We start from the raw sequence: 26,502 nt of genomic DNA on the forward strand, positions 1-26,502 counted from the left end.
AAAGAAGCTGTTTTTTTCACTTATCCACATTTCAAGGTGGCACCTGGATCCACATTTAACAGATTAAAATCTTAAATGTCAGAGATACCAGACAAGGAGAGACATGTTTTGATTTGTCTTTCATATTGTATGAAGAAACTCTTGATTTTTACCACCTTTATTTCATTTGCCAGATCAAAATGCTCCGGTGTTCTCTTCCCCGGCTCGGTGCTGCTCAGACAATGCCAACTTCTGATCAAACTTTTAACCGTCGGATCAAAGGCTCCTTTCCTGCATCGTTTTTGATGAGCCGATATTAAAAATTCTCTACAAGGTTTTTTGAACACATGCCGGCTTCATCTCTGGGGGGATCAGATAACAGTAACATCAGTATGTACATCCGTGCGAACTCGCCACTTCCTGCATGTACGCACATACGGCTCAACGACAACACAAAGTAGAGCAACAGACAGCTTAAAGGAAGAAGACTGCCCCCTTTGAAGTTCACCCACACTTTACGGATACAGAATTAGGAATAGTATGGGATGGTAATGGTGTCTTTTTATTCAACATAATAGGAAAAATGGCCTCAAAACCACGGTTTACTACATTTCCAGTGTTGCTAATGTCTGTCTGTTCTTTACACCAACCTCAAAAAAGAAATCCTTTATTGCAAAATGTATATAGGGTTTTTTAAAACAAAAAAACAAAAACAAAGTTGGTTATTTGTAAAATTAAATTTCATTAAATCTGCTTGTGAGATGTCGGACTTAAGCCCCACTTTAGAATGTAAACCGTTCTTTGACCCTTGGCCACCCCTCCCCAAACCCCCCTCCTTGGCATCGAACAGAACAGCCATTGGCACATTTTAACAGGTCTAATGATGCTCTTTCCTGGAAAAAACAGTCATATGTAGATTGTACTGTGGCCACATGCATTGTCAGAACGTTTTTAGCCCTTAAATGTGATTTTTGGATGTATTGTACAAAAGACGCTACTGTCCCCCATCTGGAAAGCAAAAAGTTAACCTCTGAGCATTTCTTTCTATTGTGGGAGAAGCACTGGTTCCACAGGGCAGGATTCACACTTAATAAATTCATATATGTTGCCAGACTGAAGATAGAAACAGGGGAGGTAAAAGCTCAGAGCACAGAGGGAGTGTTGCTTCATTTTCAGCACAGGCTGTCATTAAGTCAGTTGTTTTTGGCTGTTGTATTGATGTATAAAATACCAATCATAGCACCTTCTAAAGAACTTTGATGATGTTTGTGTTGTCCTCTAACCAAAAGGATGGTGGTTTGGACCCTACTACTCCTTGTCTATGAGCCAGTAGTCAATTTTGACATAATCAGTACCACTTAAGGGGAGTAAATGACACTTACAATCCAGCCTCAGTGTACAATGACCTACACAAAAAAATATGGTTGCCATTCCAGGGTGGTAGCTGTAGCCAGTTAGGGGTCAATGAAGAATTACACAGTGGTCAAAATTTTAAAATGCCCCGATCGTATTGAAAAGCATACCACATTTTTGGTCTGATCATCCAGATTCTAAAAAGGTATAATTTGGGATATCTGTGACTGCGTGTTTTCAGGTTATGGGACAAAAGCTGCCAAAATGGTGGCAAAGGTCAATTTCAGGTTGTACAGGGGTTAAAATTTAAAGTTGCTCCAATTTTGATGAAAATCGATAGAAAATACTGGTTGAGTTCATGGGATTCATAAATGGAATAGTTGTGATATGTTGAATGTTTAGTCTCCAAAGTAAACAAGGTGGATGTCCACCTTGTGACGTGACATATATTACCCCGTAACTTGATAAGACAGTTGGTGCAAATGATTTCATTTTAGAATCCTATTAGTTCAACCAACAATTTGTAGCAGTTTTTTTTTTTTTTTTATCAAATTGATGCAAATTTAACTTTTGATCCCTTTACAAACTGAAATTGACCTTTGTCACCACTTTTGCTGTTTTTACCCCATAACGCCAAAATATTCAGTCCAAACTATACCTTTTGGAATCTTTATGATCAGTAATATAACGTGGTATACTTTTCAATATGATTGGCGATTTTTAAAATTTTGACCCTTGTGTAATTTTTCATTGACCTTTACCTGGCTACAGGTAGATGTATGGGTGGACACCATACATTCTGTGTAGGTCATGGTGCACTGAGGCTGGATTGCAAGTGTTGCTTAGTCCGGTAGTGGTACTGAAAACCAGCTGGTCCATGGACTATCCTGGTTTGTTTGCTGAAGCACCACCTTGAGGAAAATGATGAACTGTAGCTTGCTGTCATGGAAACAGAAAAAGTCGATGTGAGGTTCTGCTTCTGTGACTATCCTAAAAACTTTTAAAGTTGTGCAATGGTGTCGTGAGGACACTTTCCCTCCATTAAGAAGCTTATCATCGCTGATAATCACCTCTCATTACCTCTGCATCACTCTGCTTAACGGGATCAGAATCAATCAATGGCCGCTGGTCGCCGTGACACCCAGAGCTGCTCTGCAGGCGGGGAGAAACGCCAGGTGGCTGTGGATTACGGGGCCGGCGCCCGGAGCGGCTCTGATGACACCATCCAATCCTAATGGGCTTCTTCACGCCACGCTCACCTAATCACCCGTATCAAACCCTCTCAGAGAAGAGTTGCCGCTCTTAGTTATTTGATTTCTCTCACATTAAATTATATAGGATTTAGCAAAATGATTATTTTTTTACACTTGTAAGAAGCCTGTGGCAATTAATTAAGGCTGAAAATAATACTGCAATTATTTTTGCACGAGGTTGAGAGCAGAGATTTTATGGCCTCTGAGTGTTCCCTTAATTATAATGTTGCACTTTGACTGTTAATTTCTCCACAAACTTCACAGCGTTTTGTTTGTTGTTGTTGCATTTTTTTTTCCTCTCTGTACTTTCGCTCGGCTGTGAGTCCATTGTTATGCAGACTGGTGTTTATCAGCGCCGCTGCTATCAGTAACGCGGCTCATCATTCACTGCCATATTGTTCCAACAAACAATGGATCTGTGTTTGCGGCGTGCGGAACAGAAATCTGATTTTCCGATCAATGGGCTCGGCAGTTTTGTCTTGCACACAATGAGCTGTGATGAAACCATGACAAGCTGAAGGTGGAACAAAAGCCAGCAGAAGTTTTTCTACTTTACTTTTTTATTTTGTTCTTGTTTGCAGAAATTAAGTGTTTTTTGTTCGCGATGCGAGGCGCCGAAACATCAAATTCAATGACTCGTGCTTTCATTTACAAGAGGTTTGAAGGTTGACGGCAATGAATGTGGTTATGTCCAATCTGTTGATTTTTTGTTTTTATTTAACATTCAGTAAAAGCACTTTTTTTCTGATGATGAAAAACATTTAATGTTTTTTTTTTTTCAACAAGGTCACCAGGTTAATGGATTCACTCATGGGGAAAAGAAAGAAGCAAAATCAAGGTTTTGTCAACTTTGATACATAAATTTGAGCTGTTGTCATGGTTTAATGCTAAAGTCATTTCCTGTTTGCAAAGTAACCCAGTCATTAACAGTGTAAGACTTTTGTCGGGTTTACAACGTTTTATAGTCGTGATTTCTCAGTTAAACAGGAATCGATTGGTTATTAATGGGAAATTTTGACTTCTCCGAAACAGTCAGCCCACTTTTTTTTATTTCTTGATGCTGAGATCGCAAATATAATTACAACCCAAAATCAGAAACAAGACAATATGGAAAATACAATCAAATTTATTTATTTATTTATTTAAATTTCCACTCATTTCTATTTAACTGCAAATAGTACGAACACAACAAATTTCATGTTTTCTAGTCAGTTTTATTTTATTTGTTAATATTCATCCATCTAAGGCATGAAACATAAAAACATAATAAAATAAAATAAAACATTGGGACAAGCATCACCTTAACAGCCAGCTTTGTTGAGATAAATCAGGGATGAACACATGAACATTTCCAAGTCACAAAATGACTTCACTGACATCAGTCATTAAAAAATACAGTGTGGCAGTTCTCAAAAACTGAGCGATTGTGTTAGAAGGAGACAAGAGAGGGAAGCCACCAAGACACCCATGACAGCTCTGAAAGAAATCTAGGTTTCTGTGGATGTGGTTGGAGAAACTGGGGAGGTGCACAATTTTCCTGTTGCAGCCCCATTCACAGCTTCATGTTGGAGTGGAGTGGAGAAGGAGTGTAAAACAGGAAAATATATCAAATCTAGGTTCGGGTTTCCCATGTGTCTTCTGGCAAACTGCAGCTGAAATTTCCCATTTTCTTTTCAATAAATTTCCTCCTCTATCCCCCTTCATCATGAAGCTGTATAACCACTGATGCAACAGACAAAAGTTTCACGATGCACAGTTTCTCCAACATCATCCACAAATGCTTAAGAGGACTTGGTGGCTCCCCTCACTTGTCTACTTCAGGCATGGTCGCTCACGTTTTGAGAGCTGCAGATTTGACAGATTTACCTCACAAAACCATTCTGCTTGATATTCTTCATGATTGATGGATGTGAAGTCCAAGACATCCTGATGACATCAGATGTGGGAGAGATTTAAATTTTAAAGTCGTTTATAGAGGATCTGATTGGCAGCTTCATGGATCTATCAGCTGTTGTTTAGCCATGACAGCAGTGAGAGTTTGCCAGGTGTAAAGTCTAGTGGTTAAGGTGTTGGGCTTGAGTCCAGAAGATCATGGGTTCAAATCCCCGCCTGACTGGAAAATCACTCAGGGCCCTTGGGCAAGGCCTTTAATCCCCTGTTGCTCTCGGTGTGTAGTGAGCGCCTTGTATGGCAGCACCCTGACATTGGGGTGAATGTGAGGCATAATTGTAAAGCGCTTTGAACGTCTGATGCAGATGGAAAAGCGCTATATAAATGCAGTCCATTTACCATTTATTTAAAATATGTGTAAAATAAATGCTGTCTCGCTGCCACAAGATGATGTGTGGAAGTGGAAAAAAATGAAACTGCAGACAGAAAATCCTGGTGGTGTGATGGAGCCCTAACAAAAGGAGCAATAGTGAAAACACAACAGTAACATCGAGCAACGTGTTTCCATCAGCGACTTGGTAGAATAACTTTGCTTATTCAGTCATGTGAAGACCATCTGCAGCTCCACGTTGCTTTCTGACTGTAGCTATAAATCGGTGTGATCCAGAAACCTCCAGGGAACTTAGACACCAACTTCAAAGTCTGTAGGAGAGTTTGAGGGAGCGAGGAAATGCCTTGTGTGTCCTGGGAATGTTGATTCGGTGTCGTTTCTTCTGCAGGACAAAAGGTTTCAGAGTTAGTTTGTTTTTCCCATGAGACACGTTCAGATGTTTGCAGAAATATTTTTGTTGGACAAAAGCAAATGAAGAAAAGATTTCTGGGCCCTCTCTCCTGTCCCTCTGCTTTGGTGGACAGCCGTAAAGAACGAAGTTGGAAAATTTTCCCTATAGTGAATCAAACTCTGGCAACTTTTCACCAATTCAAATGACTCTGGATTATTGTTGGAGAAAAAACAGATTTTGAGTTGTAAAATTGCTGATGTTTGGGTGTGAAGGACGACACGTTGTACTCCAAAAAAGCCCGCAAACAAACTAAGCACATCATCATTTGTTTTCAAGTTTGAATAAATATACACAAACCGGCCGGATGGGCGTGTCTCACAGAGGACAGGCCGGCTGGGTGGACGTCTCTCACAGAGGACAGGCCGGCTGCGTGGATGTGTCTCACAGAGGACGGGCCAGCTGGGTGGTCGTGTCTCAAAGAGGACAGTGTGGTTGAGTGGGTGTGTCTATCAAAGGACAGGCTTGTTTAGCAACCCAAATTCGAATAAAGTTGGGACGTTGTGTAAAATGTAAATAAAAACAGAATACAATGATTTGCAAATCCTCTTCAACCTATATTCAGTTGAATACACCACAAAGACAAGATATTTAATGTTCAAACTGATAAACTTTATTGATTTTGTGCAAATATTTGCTCATTTTGAAATGGATGCCTGCAACACATTTCAAAAAAGCTGGGACAGTGGTATGTTTACCACTGTGTTACGTCACCTTTCCTTCTAACAACACTCTTGATGTACGACTTCAGTTGTTCAACAGTCCGGGATCTCTGTTGTCGTATTTTGCGCTTCATAATGCGTCACACATGTTCAATGGGTGACAGGTCTGGACTGCAGGCAGGCCAGTCTAGTACTCGCACTCTTTTACTACGAAGCCACGCTGTTGTAACACTTGCAGAATGTGGCTTGGCATTGTCTTGCTGAAATAAGCAGGGACGTCCCTGAAAAAGACGTTGCTTGGATGGCAGCATGTGTTGCTCCAAAACCTGGATGTACCTTTCAGCATTGATGGTGCCATCACAGATGTGTAAGTTGCCCATGCCATGGGCACTAACACACCCACATACCATCACAGATGCTGGCTTTTGAACTTTGCGCCGGTAAAAATGTGGATGGTCTTTTTCCTCTTTTGTACAGAGGACACAACGTCCATGATTTCCAAAAACAATTTGAAGTGTGGACTCATCAGACCACAGAACACTTTTCCACTTTGCATCTGTCCATTTCAAATGAGCTCCGGCCCAGAGAAGGCGGCAGCATTTCTGGATGTTGTTGATGTATGGCTTTCGCTTTGCATGGTAGAGTTTTAACTTGCATTTGTAGATGTAGCGACGAACTGTGTTAACTGACAATGGTTTTCTGAAGTGTTCTTGAGCCCACGCGGTAAGATCCTTTACACAGTGATATCAGTTTTTAATGCAGTGCCGCCTGAGGGATCGAAGGTCACGGTCATTCAATGTCGGTTATCGGCCTTGCCACTTACGTGTAGAAAGTTCTCCAGATTCTCTGACTCTTCTGATTATATTATGGACTGTAGATGATGGAATCCCTAAATTCCTTGCAATTGTACGTTGAGAAACATTGTTCTTAAACTGTTGGACTATTTTTTCATGCAGTTGTTCACAAAGTGGTGATCCTCGCCGCATCTTTGCTTGTGAATGGCTGAGCCTTTTGGGGGTGCTCCTTTTATACCCAGTCATGACACTCACAATTAGTGTCCTCAGTTCCCAAACGCTTATGGAGTGTTGTTAGAAAGAAAGGTGATGTAACACAGTGGTAAACATACCACTGTCCCAGCTTTATTGAAACGTGTTGCAGGCATCCATTTCAAAATGAGCAAATATTTGCACAAAAACAATAAAGTTTATCAGTTTGAACATTAAATATCTTGTCTTTGTGGTGTATTCAATTGAATATAGTTTAAAGAGGATTTGCAAATCACTGTATTCTGTTTTTATTTGCATTTTACACAATGTCCCAACTTCATTGGAATTGGGGTTGTACATCATTATGATTTTTTTTACTCAAGATTCTTAGCCTGATTGGCAAGACGTGATTCAGTGTTCAAGGTCATAGGTCAAAGGGTAGAGTCAGGAAAGAATCTTGGAATAATCCCTGTCTTTAATATTGAATGAATCAATAAATCATACCTCTGTCAAAAAAGGCTCAAAATTATTTCATATTTGAGAGGTTTATGTAGGATGGTATCCTTGATCAACTGACAAAGTTTGATCCAGATCTGATCCAGGTTACAGATTTTGTGGCCATTTAAATGTAACATTGAAAACCTTATTTAATGTACAGTATATTCTAAATTATATCTTAAACAAACATGCCCCAATCACTCTCATATTTCAACTTGAGGTACAGACTGACACTCACTATCACCTGACAAAGTTTGATCTGGATTTGATCTGGATTGTGGATTTTGTGGACATTTGAATTTAATACTGAAAAGCCCATTTGATGCATATTTTGCGTTATATCTCAATCAAAAGTGCCTCAGTCACTCTCATTTTTCTGTTCTTGATTTACCTACACCACCAACATTGGATGGAGGTTCCAATTTTATGGCTGGATTTGTCTTGCAGTTATCACTTGGAAACCTAGTGCCAAAAAGCAATGGCACATTGTGAACAGCAGAGATAACCAATGTTCTGTGAAAATGATCTGAAACAGAATTCAGAAATGGAAAAGTTTAAAAAAAAACTGACAACACCACAAATAAACTTCAGTTCAAGTGCATGAACTAAATACACTTAACAAAAATATAAACGCAACACTTTTGGTTTTGCTCCCATTTTGTATGAGATGAACTCAAAGATCTAAAACTTTTTCCACATACACAATATCACCATTTCCCTCAAATATTGTTCACAAACCAGTCGAAATCTGTGATAGTGAGCACTTCTCCTTTGCTAAGATAATCCATCCCACCTCACAGGTGTGCCATATCAAGATGCTGATTAGACACCATGATGAGTGCACAGGTGTGCCTTAGACTGCCCACAACAAAAGGCCACTCTGAAAGGTGCAGTTTTGTTTTATTGGGGGGGGGATACCAGTCAGTATCTGGTGTGACCACCATTTGCCTCATGCCGTGCAACACATCTCCTTCGCATCATCCGTGAAGAGAACACCTCTCCAACGTGCCAAACGGCAGCGAATGTGAGCATTTGCCCACTCAAGTCGGTTACGACGATGAACTGGAGTCAGGTCGAGACCCCGATGAGGACGACGAGCATGCAGATGAGCTTCCCTGAGACGGTTTCTGACAATTTGTGCAGAACTTCTTTGGTTATGCAAACCGATTGTTCCAGCAGCTGTCCGAGTGGCTGGTCTCAGACGATCTTGGAGGTGAACATGCTGGATGTGGAGGTCCTGGGCTGGTGTGGTTACACGTGGTCTGCGGTTGTGAGGCTGGTTGGATGTACTGACAAATTCTCTGAAACACCTTTGGAGACGGCTTATGGTAGAGAAATGAACATTCAATACACAAGCAACAGCTCTGGTTGACATTCCTGCTGTCAGCATGCCAATTGCACGCTCAATCAAATCTTGCAACATCTGTGGCATTGTGCTGTGTGATAAAACTGCACCTTTCAGAGTGGCCTTTTATTGTGGGCAGTCTAAGGCACACCTGTGCACTAATCATGGTGTCTAATCAGCATCTTGATATGGCACACCTGTGAGGTGGGATGGATTATCTCAGAAAAGGAGAAGTGCTCACTATCACAGATTTAGACTGGTTTGTGAACAATATTTGAGAGAAATGGTGATATTGCATATGTGGAAAAAGTTTTAGATCTTTGAGTTCATCTCATACAAAATGGGAGCAAAACCAAAAGTGTTGCGTTTATATTTTTGTTGAGTGTACATCCTCCTGACATTTGATCACATCTAATTTACCTTATGAAAAGTCAATTCTAACAGGAATTTGACCTTGAAAACTTTTTCCAAGGTAAAATGTTGTGGAACTGGAAACTAGTGTTGGTGCTCCACGAGCGCGGTGCTCTAGTCTTTTTATTTGTTCAAATCCAAGAAAAAGACATTGATTTAGCAGTTAAGATGTTTTGTGGCTCCCCTCCTTTATACAAATCTAACGCATATTTTATAGCTTTTTAAAATTTTTTTGTTCTGTTTTTATTTAAAGATAAACTCCATAATTATCAGTTCGAATTCTTCTGAACCTGTCCAGCCTCCTCGAATGCAGCAAACAAACAGAAAGAAGACAGGACAAAGTAAAAGTAGATAAATAATGAGTTGTAAATATAAAATCCATTCCACGCTGACCTTCCGGCCTCTTGTCTCATCTTTGCTCTGAAGGAAGTGAGGAAAAGGGATCAGTGTTTAGAAACCAGCTGCCAGACGCCCGGCGAGCCTCCCTCACTGCCGCACACTCACAGGCAAGAGAAAAACACAAAAGGTCACAAAGCGCACGATTGGCAGCTGATATTTGCAGCGTAGGCAGCAGTCCAATGTGTTACCGTGAACAGCCGCCGTGACACCAACAAGTGCCGAGCGCCCCATGCGGATTTCCACTGCCTGATGGACTCCTCTGAGGGCTATGAGCACTGTGTCATCTCCTCTTTTTGAGTCACACATCAGACTGACATGAACCCAGAAGATGACAGACAGAATGATTATTACAGACTGACACAGAGGTTTGTTTCCAGCAGGAGCCGCGGCTCAATTCAACAAGGACTTACTGTTACGGTTTATCTCTCTTTCCCAGGGCGTGGCCAGCTCGTGGTCACTTGCCGTTAATGTGCATAATGTTTATTGACAGATTGTAACATTACTATGAGTTCGACCTCCGTGCTCGACTGCTTCATGGAACCAAAGTTCTCTTGATTTGTTTCAGTCCAACGTCTCCCATAGTCATATTACTCTATCACTAGCTAGCATGCTAACATCACCGTAGCATGTCTTGCAAATCACTCCAGAGGTGTTTTCTGGTAAATAAACTGTGTTTTTTGTTTTTAGATTTAGAAGTGCTAATTTCTCACTAACCTTTACAAAATGTGCGATAAAGAGATTTATACAGAAATAAGCTGTTTTGGAGCACTTTCCACCATTTTGGTCTGTTTTACTTCAGCTTGGACTGGCACTCACCATGTCACGTTAGTCATTATTTTAATAAAATAGAATTTTTGTCTAATTTGGTGCCACCTAGCTGGCAGCAGAGCGATTGTTGTGTCTTGTCACTGCAAAACACACACTATTGTTGTGAAAGTGTAGGAACACGGACCCACAACTGGGGGCGTAAATGAACGGGCAATGGATAAGCCAAAACAGTAACAATTTAATGTTATGACGTGCACAACGGAATACAGACAAAACAGGTTTGGAAAAACAGTCAATTATACGTTGAGTGACATGTGGGCAGGCTCGAGGATAGGAGACGTCCGTCCAGAAATGAGCCGGATCCCACACGGCTTCCACCACCAACGGATCTGAAGAACACCGGAGCCACCAAGTCCTGGGTCCCCAGGTGGCCACCGTCTCCAGCTGTCAGACCGGGTACTGCTGGCAGAGAGAACAGAAACAATGCAGGTGCGTGTGAGTTCACACACTCAGTAATTCTTCAGTCTGTGTCCTGTAAGGAGGGAGAACCTCCACCTCCAATAACACACTCGTACAGCTCCTGGAAAACCACTTATCTGGTTGGGGTGTGAGGCGAAGCCGTCGCAGTCCACACCAACGCCAATGCAGCAGATAAGGACACGTCACAGGAAAACGGCTGTAAATGAGATCAGACTCTTGTTCGTTATGGATGCACCAGAGAAGTTACCTTTAGGGTAGCTGATTTCTCGGCGGGGAGGTGAAGTTGCAGTCCGGCCTTTATGGTGATGGTGATGATTAGTGGATGAGTGACAGCTGGTACTGATAAGTGACAGCTGTCACTCCCGGTCGCTCCAATGCCCTCTCGTGCTTGAAGCCCGCACTTCAAGCAGGGCGCCATCTTGTGGTGGTGGGCCAGCAGTACCTCCTCTTCAGCGTCCCACACAACAACTATGTTTGAAAATGAATGGTAGGTCGTCGCTTTGCCTCTGTCGCTTGTAGCTCAGGTAATTATTTCACTTTGTGACATCATAAAGACTACTTACATCCACACACACTTGTTGATTGGTGTTGGCTCGACCACATGGTGTCTGAACCCCTACATGTACCAGGTGTATCTGTGGGATAAAGAGGGGACCTGGGTTCAAATCCCAGTCAGGCTACCTCCCTGTGTTCTTGCAAAGTGCGTCATCTGCACCGTCTCAGCCATAAATGGTTGCTGTCCAGGGGGAGTCACAGACTCTTACCCGCTTCAAACACCCGCACCTACCACCAATAAAAACCTACATTACAAATAAGTTATTTTATTCCAAAGTTAAAATTGTTGTCAACATGTCAAGTCAAACTTGTCACAATGCAGATTAATGTCTAACTTTTACTTTATTCCAGAAATAATTTGCACTGCCCCTTAAAAAAAGTATCCTTAAATTTTATTTTAATCAATCAATCAATTTTTTTATATAGCGCCAAATCACAACAGTTGCCCCAAGGCACTTTATATTGTAAGGCAAGGCCATACAATAATTATGTAAAACCCCAACGGTCAAAACGACCCCCTGTGAGCAAGCACTTGGCTACAGTGGGAAGGAAAAACTCCCTTTTAACAGGAAGAAACCTCCAGCAGAACCAGGCTCAGGGAGGGGCAGTCTTCTGCTGGGACTGGTTGGGGCTGAGGGAGAGAACCAGGAAAAAGACATGCTGTGGAGGGGAGCAGAGATCGATCACTAATGATTAAATGCAGAGTGGTGCATACAGAGCAAAAAGAGAAAGAAACAGTGCATCATGGGAACCCCCCAGCAGTCTATGTCTATAGCAGCATAACTAAGGGATGGTTCAGGGTCACCTGATCCAGCCCTAACTATAAGCTTTAGCAAAAAGGAAAGTTTTAAGCCTAATCTTAAAAGTAGAGAGGGTGTCTGTCTCCCTGATCCGAATTGGGAGCTGGTTCCACAGGAGAGGAGCCTGAAAGCTGAAGGCTTTGCCTCCCATTCTACTCTTACAAACCCTAGGAACTACAAGTAAGCCTGCAGTTTGAGAGCGAAGCGCTCTATTGGGGTGATATGGTACTACGAGGTCCCTAAGATAAGATGGGACCTGATTATTCAAAACCTTATACGTAAGAAGAAGAATTTTAAATTCTATTCTAGAATTAACAGGAAGCCAATGAAGAGAGGCCAATATGGGTGAGATATGCTCTCTCCTTCTAGTCCCCGTCAGTACTCTAGCTGCAGCATTTTGAATTAACTGAAGGCTTTTTAGGGAACTTTTAGGACAACCTGATAATAATGAATTACAATAGTCCAGCCTAGAGGAAATAAATGCATGAATTAGTTTTTCAGCATCACTCTGAGACAAGACCTTTCTGATTTTAGAGATATTGCGTAAATGCAAAAAAGCAGTCCTACATATTTGTTTAATATGCGCTTTGAATGACATATCCTGATCAAAAATGACTCCAAGATTTCTCACAGTATTACTAGAGGTCAGGGTAATGCCATCCAGAGTAAGGATCTGGTTAGACACCATGTTTCTAAGATTTGTGGGGCCAAGTACAATAACTTCAGTTTTATCTGAGTTTAAAAGCAGGAAATTAGAGGTCATCCATGTCTTTATGTCTGTAAGACAATACTGCAGTTTAGCTAATTGGTATGTGTCCTCTGGCTTCATGGATAGATAAAGCTGGGTATCATCTGCGTAACAATGAAAATTTAAGCAATACTGTCTAATAATACTGCCTAAGGGAAGCATGTATAAAGTGAATAAAATTGGTCCTAGCACAGAACCTTGTGGAACTCCATAATTAACTTTAGTCTGTGAGGGAAGATTCCCCATTTACATGAACAAATTGTAATCTATTACACAAATATGATTCAAACCAACGCAGCGCAGTGCCTTTAATACCTATGGCATGCTCTAATCTCTGTAATAAAATTTTATGGTCAACAGTATCAAAAGCAGCACTGAGGTCTAACAGAACAAGCACAGAGATGAGTCCACTGTCCGAGGCCATAAGAAGATCATTTGTAACCTTCACTAATGCTGTTTCTGTACTATGATGAATTCTAAAACCTGACTGAAACTCTTCAAATAGACCATTCCTCTGCAGATGATCAGTTAGCTGTTTTACAACTACCCTTTCAAGAATTTTTGAGAGAAAAGGAAGGTTGGAGATTGGCCTATAATTAGCTAAGATAGCTGGGTCAAGTGATGGCTTTTTAAGTAATGGTTTAATTACTGCCACCTTAAAAGCCTGTGGTACATTGCCAACTAACAAAGATAGATTGATCATATTTAAGATCAAAGCATTAAATAATGGTAGGGCTTCCTTGAGCAACCTGGTAGGAATGGGGTCTAATAAACATGTTGATGGTTTGGATGAAGTAACTAATGAAAATAACTCAGACAGAACAATCGGAGAGAAAGAGTGTAACCAAATACCGGCATCACTGAAAGCAGCCAAAGATAACGATACGTCTTTGGGATGGTTATGAGTAATTTTTTCTCTAATAGTTAAAATTTTGTTAGCAAAGAAAGCCATGAAGTCATTACTAGTTAAAGTTAATGGAATAATCAGCTCAATAGAGCTCTGACTCTTTGTCAGCCTGGCTACAGTGCTGAAAAGAAACCTGGGGTTGTTCTTATTTTCTTCAATTAGTGATGAGTAGAAAGATGTCCTAGCTTTATGGAGGGCTTTTTTTATAGAGCAACAGACTCTTTTTCCAGGCTAAGTGAAGATCTTCTAAATTAGTGAGACGCCATTTCCTCTCCTACTTACGGGTTATCTGCTTTAAGCTACGAGTTTGTGAGTTATACCACGGAGTCAGGCACTTCTGATTTAAAGCTCTCTTTTTTAGAGGAGCTACAGCATCCAAAGTTGTCTTCAATGAGGATGTAAAACTATTGACGAGATACTCTATCTCACTTACAGAGTTTAGGTAGCTACTCTGCACTGTGTTGGTATATGGCATTAGAGAACATAAAGAAGGAATCATATCCTTAAACCTAGTTACAGCGCTTTCTGAAAGACTTCTAGTGTAATGAAACTTATTCCCCACTGCTGGGTAGTCCATCAGAGTAAATGTAAATGTTATTAAGAAATGATCAGACAGAAGGGAGTTTTCAGGGAATACTGTTAAGTCTTCTATTTCCATACCATAAGTCAGAACAAGCTCTAAGATATGATTAAAGTGGTGGGTGGACTCATTTACTTTTTGAGCAAAGCCAATAGAGTCTAATAATAGATTAAATGCAGTGTTGAGGCTGTCATTCTCAGCATCTGTGTGGATGTTAAAATCGCCCACTATAATTATCTTATCTGAGCTAAGCACTAAGTCAGACAAAAGGTCTGAAAATTCACAGAGAAACTCACAGTAACGACCAGGTGGACGATAGATAATAACAAATAAAACTGGTTTTTGGGACTTCCAATTTGGATGGACAAGACTAAGAGTCAAGCTTTCAAATAAATTAAAGCTCTGTCTGGGTTTTTGATTAATTAATAAGCTGGAATGGAAGATTGCTGCTAATCCTCCGCCCCGGCCCGTGCTACGAGCATTCTGACAGTTAGTGTGACTCGGGGGTGTTGACTCATTTAAACTAACATATTCATCCTGCTGTAACCAGGTTTCTGTAAGGCAGAATAAATCAATATGTTGATCAATTATTATATCATTTACCAACAGGGACTTAGAAGAGAGAGACCTAATGTTTAATAGACCACATTTAACTGTTTTAGTCTGTGGTGCAGTTGAAGGTGCTATATTATTTTTTCTTTTTGAATTTTTATGCTTAAATAGATTTTTGCTGGTTATTGGTAGTCTGGGAGCAGGCACTGTCTCTACGGGGATGGGGTAATGAGGGGATGGCAGGGGGAGAGAAGCTGCAGAGAGGTGTGTAAGACTACAACTCTGCTTCCTGGTCCCAACCCTGGATAGTCACGGTTTGGAGGATTTAAGAAAATTGGCCAGATTTCTAGAAATGAGAGCTGCTCCATCCAAAGTGGGATGGATGCCGTCTCTCCTAACAAGACCAGGTTTTCCCCAGAAGCTTTGCCAATTATCTATGAAGCCCACCTCATTTTTTGGACACCACTCAGACAGCCAGCAATTCAAGGAGAACATGCGGCTAAACATGTCACTCCCGGTCTGATTGGGGAGGGGCCCAGAGAAAACTACAGAGTCCGACATTGTTTTTGCAAAGTTACACACCGATTTAATGTTAATTTTAGTGACCTCCGATTGGCGTAACCGGGTGTCATTACTGCCGACGTGAATTACAATCTTACCAAATTTACGCTTAGCCTTAGCCAGCAGTTTCAAATTTCCTTCAATGTCACCTGCTCTGGCCCCCGGAAGACAATTGACTATGGTTGCTGGTGTCGCTAACTTCACATTTCGCAAAACAGAGTCGCCAATAACCAGAGTTTGATCCTCGGCGGGTGTGTCGTTGAGTGGGGAAAAACGGTTAGAGATGTGAACGGGTTGGCGGTGTACACGGGGCTTCTGTTTAGGGCTATGCTTCCTCCTCACAGTCACCCAGTCAGCCTGCTTTCCCGGCTGCTCGGGATCTGCCAGGGGGTAACTAACGGCGGCTAAGCTACCTTGGTCCGCACCGACTACAGGGGCCTGGCTAGCTGTAGAATTTTCCATGATGCGGAGCCGAGTCTCCAATTCGCCCAGCCTGGCCTCCAAAGCTACGAATAAGCTACACTTATTACAAGTACCGTTACTGCTAAAGGAGGCCGAGGAATAACTAAACATTTCACACCCAGAGCAGAAAAGTGCGGGAGAGACAGGAGAAGCCGCCATGCTAAATTGGCTAAGAGCTAGTAGCTACGCTAAGCTAGCAGATTCCTAAAAACATGCAAAGTGAATAATGTGTAAATAATTTAGAGGTGATTCAGCAGAAGGAGTGCTTTAGTTAAGGCACGTAAAGATTACACTGGGAAACAAATCGTAATCTAGATAACTAGATCAATCTAACTGCGCAGATTAAACAGCTAACAGATACAGAAAAACACCGCTGTGCTCCGGAACAAGAAGTGATACAATACCGCAGTGAGAGCCAACCACCAGTAGAGGCAAGCCTCTACTGGTGGTTACTAAAGTTTATTTTACAAAATAAACTTTAGTAACCCTCAAGGTTTTTTTTCTGAAGTAAGCTTATAAGTGCACTATTCAATGCTTGGCACTAATTCAGTACTTCTTGGAACTAAACTGGCCAAATTTTAGTTGATAAATGTGTACATTGACGTATACGAGTAATAAACGTTGAATACACAAGTCGTTTTTATTTTATACCTCACAATTTGTGAATTTAGTCATTATACACTTTTAGTCTACCTTTTAGTTCATAAAATACATCTGCTCAAGCAGGCTTATGCTGTGTTCATGCCAGCAGAAAGCAGTGAAAACCGAATGTTCCATTCTTTTCAATGACACGTTGATAGAAAAATTCTGGCCGTGAGCATGAAAACTGCGCACCGATAACACTTTATAAAATTTCCATTTTTTTCTGCAAACTGCAACAACAAAAATGAGGAGGAAAAACAGACAGCAAGAGATGGATTTTTTTAAGTGCAGAGAGTTGCCTGGACACAACAGAAATCCTGCTATAATGACCACTGTGGCGGTTTTTCTGCTGCTGATGTGTCAGTGCAGCATTAGCGATTTTTGGGGTGTGACAGGGATTTGAACCAAGGATATTCTGGTCATTAGTCTGCCTTGCTACATGTGAAAAGAGAGCATCAACTTGAAAGCATAAGAAAGCTTGTGTAATAAACAAGTATAATGCAATACCAAAGACTGTACATCAAGTATACATCAATTTTTCTGTGTACTTGTTAGTATAAGTAGTTTAAGTCTAATCCGTCTGATAAATACATACTGAAAGTATATAAGATAATACAACAATAGGTAGCTGAGTGGATAAGAAGCTGGCCTGCTAGTATGTAGACCTGGGTTGGAATCCCGCTTATGCTACCTGTCTATGTCCTTGGACAACACACTTATTCTACAGTCCACCCAGCTGGAAATGGGTACTGGCATCAGCTGAGAATGTAACCTGTGTCAGACTGGCATACCCTCCAGGCAGAGTCGTAGACTCTCATCCGTTTGATGGTACTGAATCCAGAGTTAAGCACCAGCACTCACCTCTCAGGACCTATATAGGACTTACTTCTTCTAAGTACATCCGTAAATAAACTGAAAGTACGCTTGTTTATTTTTAAGTTTAACATAAGTGTACTACTAGTAAACTTGGTAAATGTCTTGTTTTTAAGGGGCAGGTTTCAATGATGACAACTATTAAAATAACTCACTGAGTCAGATCAGCCACACTTTGCCCAAAATCAGAAAGTACAGGCAACACACATTGCCAGGATTCTGTGCCAGCAGATTCCTCAGTGTATCCATGCTGCGTGATAATGCTCATACGACTCCACCTCTTCGTGCTGCTCTGCACTCTCAAAGCTCCATCTAACATTTGCCTCCTCCATCTCTCTCTCTCTCTCTATTGCTCTCTGGTCGACCCTCATGCTCTCTGGCCTCACAAATATCATCCTGCCAGCGCCGGCCAAGCGTGCGGCAGAGCCGGGTCTCCTTTGCAGCCACTGGGAGGGAAATCTGGGATCAGCAGCAACCGTACAGTGACACTTAACAGATCAGTCACATGTGGAGGCGAGGCAGTCCTGCATGCCTGTAAAACTCAATCAAACCACCCACCCGCTGAACCTCGGCAAGCGGGCGGGGCAGCGGCAGTGGAGGTGAGAGTGGTTTGTCTAAGGAAAACCGGGATGGCAGCTGGAGACTGGCCTTTTAACATCAACACATCCTGCGGGTAAATAAAAGAGACAATTGTTTGGTCACATTGAGATGGTGCACATGCATGCTGAGAATGTGGCGGTGCTAGAGCGTTAAATGCTTATTTGCTTTGACTGCCTGAGCCAATAAGATTCAACCAGGCCTGGAGGTGTGGACACACAGCGAGGCTTTGTCCATGATTAGGCGACGTGGTCGGAGCTGAGCTCAGGGATTAATGACCTCAGAGATGGAGACAGAAATATTTAAACAGGCAATGATGGACATGAAGCATGTCAAATCAAATCAAATCAAATTTATTAATTTATATAGCACCAATTCATGATGAAATCGTCTCAATGCGCTTCACACAACATAAAACAACAAAAAACTGAATTAAAAATTTAAAACACAATAAAAAGATGACCATAAAAGAATACAAAAATAAAAGCACATCATAACACTAATGATAAAACAAGGAAAACAAATAAGTCTTTAAACGTAACTTAAAAGTCTCCACAGTATCCGACTGCCAAATGTGTGCTGGGAGATCGTTCCACAGAGCTGGGGCACGGTAGGAGAAAGCTCTGTGACCGGCAGACTTTTTATTCACCCTGGGAACACACAGAAGTCCTGCACCCTGAGAACGCAGGGCCCGAGCTGGTACATAGGGGCTTACCAGGTCAGCCAGATAGGGAGGTGCAAGTCCATGAACAATTTTATAAACTAATAACAGTAGTTTAAAATCTGATCTTGCAGCAACTGGAAGCCAGTGCAGGGATGCCAAAACGGGCGTAATGTGGTCAAACTTTCTGCTTTGTGTCAAAAGTCTGGCAGCAGCATTTTGAACCAGTTGAAGACCCCTAATCCTGGACTGCGGTAAGCCAAAAAATAGAGCATTACAATAGTCCAATCTAGAAGAGACAAATGCATGAATCAAAGTCTCAGCATCAGCCATAGACAGGATGGAACGAATCTTCGCTATATTTCGCAAATGGAAGAAAGCAGTCCTCATAATGTCTCTAATGTGGAGATCAAAGGACAACGTAGGATCAAAAATTACTCCAAGGTTCCTCACTTTATCCATATGATGTATAACACACGAAGCTAAGCTAAGTGTTAGCTGATCAAATTGATGCCGATACCTCGCTGTACCAAGAACCATAACTTCAGTCTTATCAGAATTTAAAAGTAGGACATTACTAGACATCCAACTTCTTACTGATACAAGGTAATCTTCCAAAGATTTTATGTGAATGAGATTACTAGCAGTTATTGGCATGTACAATTGAGTGTCATCAGCATAGCAATGAAAGAGAATCTCAAAGCGCCACATTATATTCCCAAGGGGTGCTACATAAAGGGAAAAAAGCAGGGGGCTTAAAACGGGTCCCTGTGGAACCCCAAACTTCATGTCCCTATGATCAGAGGAGGTGCCATTACACAATACACAGAACGGCTGGACAGGTATGACGTCAACCATGCAAGAGCAGTTCCAGTAATCCCAAAGTGATTCTCCAGCCTATTGAGTAAAATATGATGATCCACAGTATCAAACGCAGCACTAAGCTCCAACAGCACCAAGACTGTAGTGGTATCTGAGTCCATTGCTCACAAAAGGTCATTCACTACTTTAGTAAGTGCTGTCTCTGTGGAGTGATATTTTCTAAAAGCAGACTGCAGTGGCTCAAAAGGATTATTCTCAGTGAGGTAGTCCATGAGCTGTCGCGAAACAACTTTTTCCAGGAGTTTAGAACAAAATGATAGATTTGATATTGGTCTATAATTTTTCAATACACTAGGGTCGAGATTTGATTTCTTAAGTAATGGTTTAATCACTGCAGACTTGAAACATTTAGTAACAGATCCAGAAGTTAATGAGAGATTTATAATTTCCAGCACAGTCAGTCCAAGAATGGGCCACAGGTCCTTAAACAGTTTTGTTGGTATAGGATCAAATAAACAGGTTGTGCTTATTGTAGACGTCATGAGCTTCGTCAGCGCGCCTAGTGAGATACCATCAAAAATCTGTAAATCTGGGTAACGCCTCAGTAGGCGCATCCACCTCCATAGCAGTATGCGGTGGCTGGACCAAAGCCTGCTGAGATACGCTCAACCTAATATCCTCAATTTTCTTCTCGAAATAGTCCAAGAACTCCTGTGCTGAAAAGGAAGAGTGAATAACAGGTGGCTGTCCATGAATGAGAAATGCTACAGTTTCAAACAAAAACTCTGAATTATACTTGTTTTATTGATCAAATCAGAATAATAGGCACGCTTTGTAGCCAGTAGTGCATGCTTATAATCTAAGACAGCATCACGCCATGCAAGGTGGAACACCTCTAATTTAGAACTACGCCATTTCCATTCCAAACCTTGAGCCTTCTGCCTAAGGTCACGCAAGTAACTATTGAACCAAGGCGACTGCGCCCTGGGAAGGCGTGGCCTTAAAAGAGGAGGCGCAACCTTATCCAGTGTAGCCTTGAGCACTGAATTCAAGCCATCCGTAAGACTATCCACTGATTGAACATTCTCCAAACCTGAAGCCAAAATTTCAGGCAGTCTGGCTTCGAGTTCAGTCATAGTTTAGGGATTAATGTGTCACTGCAGAGATAGACAAGGCTTTCGCTCCACTAAACGCGGCAACATAAATGCACACCTAATAAATGAGTGGTCAGAGACCACCGAGGCAAGAGGCAAAATGTCAATGTTCGTGACAGCAAGGCCACATGTGAGAACCAAATCAAGGATATTTCCACTAATGTACGTTGAATCCTGAATACATTGCTGGAATCCCCATGCATCCACAAGTTCCATAAATGACTTGCAAAGGGGATCAGAGGGCTTATTTATATGAATGTTAAAGTCACCAATAATCAAAATGTTGTCCGCACTAGCTGACAGGCTAGAGATGAATGCACCAAATTCATCTAAGAATTCAGAATATGGGCCAGGAGTCCTATAAACAATGACAAAATAACATGACTGATTTCCATACTTCTGACCCTGACAATATGTAGCATCATGAGCAGAGCGGAGAGTCAGATGCTCAAACGAATTATATTTATGACCCCCAACAGTCAATAAGGTAAACCTGGATTTATAAATAAAGGCAACATCCCCGCCTTGCTTCGCACCACGAGACACGTGACCAAATGTATACGCCGGTGGGCAGGCCTCATTCAGAGGAAGAACAGCTGTGGGTTTGAGCCAGGTTTCACATAACCCAATCATGTCCAAGTGATGATCCATAATTAGATCGTTGATCAACAGGGATTTTGAGGACAGTGATCTGATGTTAATGAGACCCAAACTGAAGACTTCTGTTGGTTTGACAGACTAACATCTTTGAATAGGTCTGAGTAGCTTAAAATCCACTCCACGTTTTCCATCCAGCGCCCGGAGAGTGTCAGAAACCACTGTCGTCACATCAGGACTACAAGTCCCAGAAGCTGCAGTGCTCTGATGACGTGGGCGCCGAGCGCCGTTGCGCTCAGCTGACCAGATAACCGGCACAGACGACCCAGTCCGATGGAATACAAACTTTCTCCGGGAGCCTCTGTGGACGCAGCGAGGTCGGCGGAGCAAACCAAGCTCTCTGATAGCGAGAATGTCCCGAGGGACGTTGTTGTTCAGGCTCCGTAGCTCAACTGCAGAGTAGCTTAGCATCGCGCTAGCTGAGGGAGTGAAGTGCGGTGTCATGCAGTGTAAACAAGGCACTAAACAATCAAAAATTGCTAAAAATGCACACTGAAGGACCAAGAACCACATCAAGCGCATACCCAAAGATAAAAAAATCACACTAAAAACCAAGTTACAATGAGAAAACTGGAGAAAACCAGAGGAGCGGCGAACACACAATGCCAGTCTCACACCCCAGCAATGTGCAGCATGTGATCGATCCATCCATCCATCCATCCATTTTCTTCCGCTTTATCCGGAGTTGGGTCGTGGGGGCAGCAGCTCAAGCAAAGCCGCCCAGACCTCCCGATCCACACACACCTCCCCCAGCTCCTCCGGGGGAACCCCAAGGTGTTCCCAAGCCAGCCAAGAGATGTAGTCCCTCCAGCGTGTCCTGGGTCTTCCCCGGGGCCTCCTCCCAATGGGACGTGCCCGGAACATCTCTCCAGCGAGGCGTCCAGAAAAGATGCCCGAGCCACCTCAACTGACTCCTTTCGATGTGGAGGAGCAGCGGCTTGACTCCGAGCTCCTCCCGAGTGACCGAGCTCCTCACCCTATCGCTAAGGGAGCACCCAGCCACCCTGCGGAGGAAACTCATCTCGGCCGCTTGCACTCGCGATCTCGTTCTTTCGGTCATGAGCCAAATCTCATGACCATAGGTGAGGATCGGAATGTAGATTGATCGGTAAATCGACAGCTTTGCCCCCTACTCAGCTGTCTCTTCACCACGACGGTCTGATACAGTGACCGCATCACTGCAGATGCTGCACCGATCCGTCTATCGATCTCACGCTCCATCCGTTCCTCACTCGTGAACAAGACCCCGAGATACTTAAACTCCTCCACTTGAGGCAAGGACACTCCACCAACCTGAAGAGGGCAAAGCACCTTTTTCTGGTCGAGAACCATGGCCTCGGATTTGGAGGTGCTAGTTTTCATCCCGGACGCTTCACACTCGGCTGCAAACCGCCCCAGTGCACGCTAAAGGTCCTGATTTGATGAAGCCAACAGAACCACATCATCTGCAAACAGCAGAGACGAGATTCTGTGGTTCCCAAACCAGACACCCTGGCTGCGCCTAGAAATTCTGTCCATAAAAATAATGAACAGAACCGGTGACAAAGGGCAGCCCTGGCAGAGGCCAACGTGCACTGGAAACAGGTTTGACATACTACCAGCAATGCGAACCAAGCTCCTGCTGCGGCCGTACAGACCTTAGCAAAGGACCCCGGACCCAGTACTCCCGGAGCACCCCCCATAGGGTGCCCCGAGGGACACGGTCGAACGCCTTCTCCAGATCCACAAAACACATGTGGACTGGTTGAGCGAACTCCCATAAACCCTCGAGCACCCCATGGCGCGTGTAGAGCTGGTCCAGTGTGCCGCGACCAGGACGAAAACCACACTGCTCCTCCTGAATCCGAGGTTCGACCATCGGTCGAATTCTCCTCTCCAGTACTCTCGAATAGACCTTACCGGGGAGCATGGACCAGCTGCAGCATGTGAGTCAAACAATATTTAATTTCAGGAATGATTTGTTTGGATGGCTTTAAGGTGGGCGTGTCTTACTAAACAGGGAGACTCAATAGAACTGTGTGTAGCAAAACCTGTATTTCAGACATTATGAAGGAGTTTTTCCATTAATTCTTAGTTCCTTGACTTGTGGAATACAAAACCTGTAATTGTGATGCTGACAGTCTTCATGTGGAAATGCAGCGCAGCGTACATTCGTCAAGCAGCCACTCAAAATCGGTTAATTAAATGAAGCGTTAAAGGAAGTGTTTCCTATTTGCCATCAGCTCTCAACTAATAGGAAGGCATACAGTAGTGTTCGGAATAATAGTAGTGCTATGTGACTAAAAAGATTAATCTAGGTTTTGAGTATATTTCTTATTGTTACATGGGAAACAAGGTACCAGTGTGAATCAGGTGTCCCCTATGTAAGGATGAAGCAAGCACCTGTTGAACATGCTTTTCTCTTTGAAATGGGACATTCAAAGACATTTTTCAGAAGAACAGCGTAGTTTGATTAAAAAGTTGATTGGAGAGGGGGAAAAATGAGGAGTTAGAGGGTGGGTCTGTGATTGTCCTTGATAATGGCTAAAATCCAGTCTTTCAATAACTTGCTGCACTACAAAAGTGTGTCTTGTGAAATGGTTGACCTTTTTCCATCTTCACTTGTTTTAGCAATGACATTTCTGTCTCTGGGCCTTGGCCTCTGAGATCCAGAGATGCCTGGCAGGAGCTCATGGTGTCACTTGGTCACTGGACAAAGATCTTGGTGGATGAAAGCCCCAAGTCTCTAAAGTCCTGGTTATTCCGGTCTTACTGTATGGTTGGGAACCTTAGATCTTAATGTGTTTGTTATTAAATATTCTGTGCTGTGCAGAATCCCTGAGTATCGCTGGAATGAGTACTTAAGGACATTCAGATAAGGTGAAGGAACATTTGGCAATGCTGTGTTTCTCAAGGCATGATTCTGCACACAGGTTCCTCAGTGTTGAGGACCCCAGTGACTGGAGATGTCCAAAGACACACCTATATTTCATTTGGCTGCAGCATATAGCTGGATACTTTTGAAAGGTGTGGTTGAACCAGTTGTCTGCCTCAGTGGTTGCCATCCAGGACCCTTAGCAGTTTTGTAGTGTGTTGGATGTCCGGGATACTACAAGACCTGACCTGGACTTTTTAACCGTCTGGGGCCGGCGCCGTCGTATATGACGGCTAAGACGAGGCTTTACTAAATTATAAATAACTTTTGAATGATATGAGATAGAAATTTACTTTTTTTTTTTTTTTGCTGAAAAGTTAACTCCGTGCACTTTCGAGCCAGCCATTGGCCATCTTTGTAGTCCTCATAGAAGCTGTGTGATAACATGCGCAATGTGAGTGTCCAATCGGAATTGGTTCACCATCACATGGTTTTCCAAAATCCAATCGTAGGGCAGATTTACCTCACGTGAAAAGCCAAAGATTGTTTTCAGGAGTGATGTGTTACTAGTTGGCCCATTTGAATAGCCCCTGGGTGCTCCAATGAGTACATACTATTAGTACATACTCAGTGTGCCCTGCGCCATTACGCACAGCGATCAGTGAAAGCAGGAGCAGACGGAGAGCCTCTGATGACAATCTCACATGCTCAAACAAAGCGTGTGTAACTATCAGGATTTCTCCACTAGTTTGCATGTGAATGTTACTGGATAACTCTGTTGCTTTTTCTGCGTGAAGCACTGTTTACCATATCAATGGACAACAAAACGCACAGACCATTTTGTATATATTGTTCAAAATGTGCATTTGTGTTCATTGTTTGAACCTTTTTGTTGCACAGTCTTTTACACAAGACCTCAAATTACCTTTATAAAGTGTCAAAACAGTTGTTTATTATAGTTTGCTGTGTGTTTTGAATAAATGTGTGTGGAAAATTATTTTTCGCTTTAATTTTTCCTTGCCTACTTTTGATTGTAAACCTTTATTGCACTTATAAAACACAACAAATACATATATATTCTGAAAGCACAGGTTGTCCTGAAAAAAAAGAGACATAAAACTTGATTGTAGGTTGCAGGGAAAGCTGTTAACAGCAATAATAAATCATTTATGCCAGGTGAGTGAACTGTCCAAAAAATGCCCTCGGACCCCAGAGGGTTAATGCTTAGTTTTTGCACCAGTAAGTACAAAATATCAAGATACTATTGCTGCTGGAGCTCTCACATGGTTTATTGTCATCCAGATCCTGCACCAGCACATGTTCCCTGATGTAACCTCAACCACAACTCAAAATTGAATGGCTTTTATTTTACCTCCAAATTTCTCAGAAATATTTGGTAAGATTGCCTCTGATTTTTTGGCAAAATCAAACAGATTCAGGATGTAAATTTATGAATAGTGGCTGAGGAAAGCACTTTTTACCTTCAGTCTTTCTTGTCGCCTTTAAACATCACACTCAGGGCTGATGCTGCTCTTCTCACAGTTGTTACATTGAAGATCCATTACCTGGAGAAAGAGGCTCTCGTTACCTTTCAGATGGCGACATAATGAGAAGCATCGTTTCATTAAAGGCGGCGTGCGCCCCACTTCCTGCTCCCCTCAACGTCGCAAACATTCGCCCCAGGCTTCAACAAGCATTTCCCACCATTTAAAAACCTTCTCGTCTCTGCCCGCTGCCTGTGACATTTGGATTGAGATTACTTTTATTATTGTGGCAAGCTGGATGCATTCTGGGTAAATATTGCAGGTTAAGGTCACAGAGGGAGCAGCTTGTTTTACAAAGTGAAGCCTGAGGCTGCTGCTTCGCTGAAAAACACACAATACCTTCAAACAGCCACTCACAAAGCTTTTCTAACTTCTAAAAGGTTCAACTGCAACGCTGATAAATTAGTAATAATTTGTGGTAATGTTCACTGCAGTGTGCGCCGGCTGTTTACAAACCCTACGCAACATCTTCAAGTACAAAACATTCTCAAACCTTTAAAAGCAACCATGATTGAATTAGCAATATGCTGTAAACTCCACTGTGTGAGACAAGGGGAGGACAGGTTAGGCTTCAGACTGCAAAACACTTGGGGGTAAAACACTTGGGGGTGGTACGGTGTCTAAGCAGTTAGCACTGTCGCTTCACAGCAAGAATGTTCTGGGATCGCTT

General features: G+C 42.4%; 1 long non-coding RNA gene across 1 annotated transcript; it reads left to right on the forward strand.

Annotated features, from left to right (window-relative positions):
• The first annotated feature begins 1,299 nt into the window (after positions 1-1,299).
• On the forward strand, positions 1,300-20,394 carry LOC117521014. Its single transcript, XR_004563850.1, has 4 exons — positions 1,300-1,375; positions 3,167-3,175; positions 9,037-9,038; positions 20,383-20,394. It is a non-coding gene; the product is annotated as an uncharacterized LOC117521014 (long non-coding RNA).
• Positions 20,395-26,502: the final 6,108 nt, after the last annotated feature.

This window comes from Thalassophryne amazonica, chromosome 11, assembly GCF_902500255.1.
Source record: "Thalassophryne amazonica chromosome 11, fThaAma1.1, whole genome shotgun sequence".
Lineage (NCBI taxonomy): Eukaryota > Metazoa > Chordata > Actinopteri > Batrachoidiformes > Batrachoididae > Thalassophryne > Thalassophryne amazonica.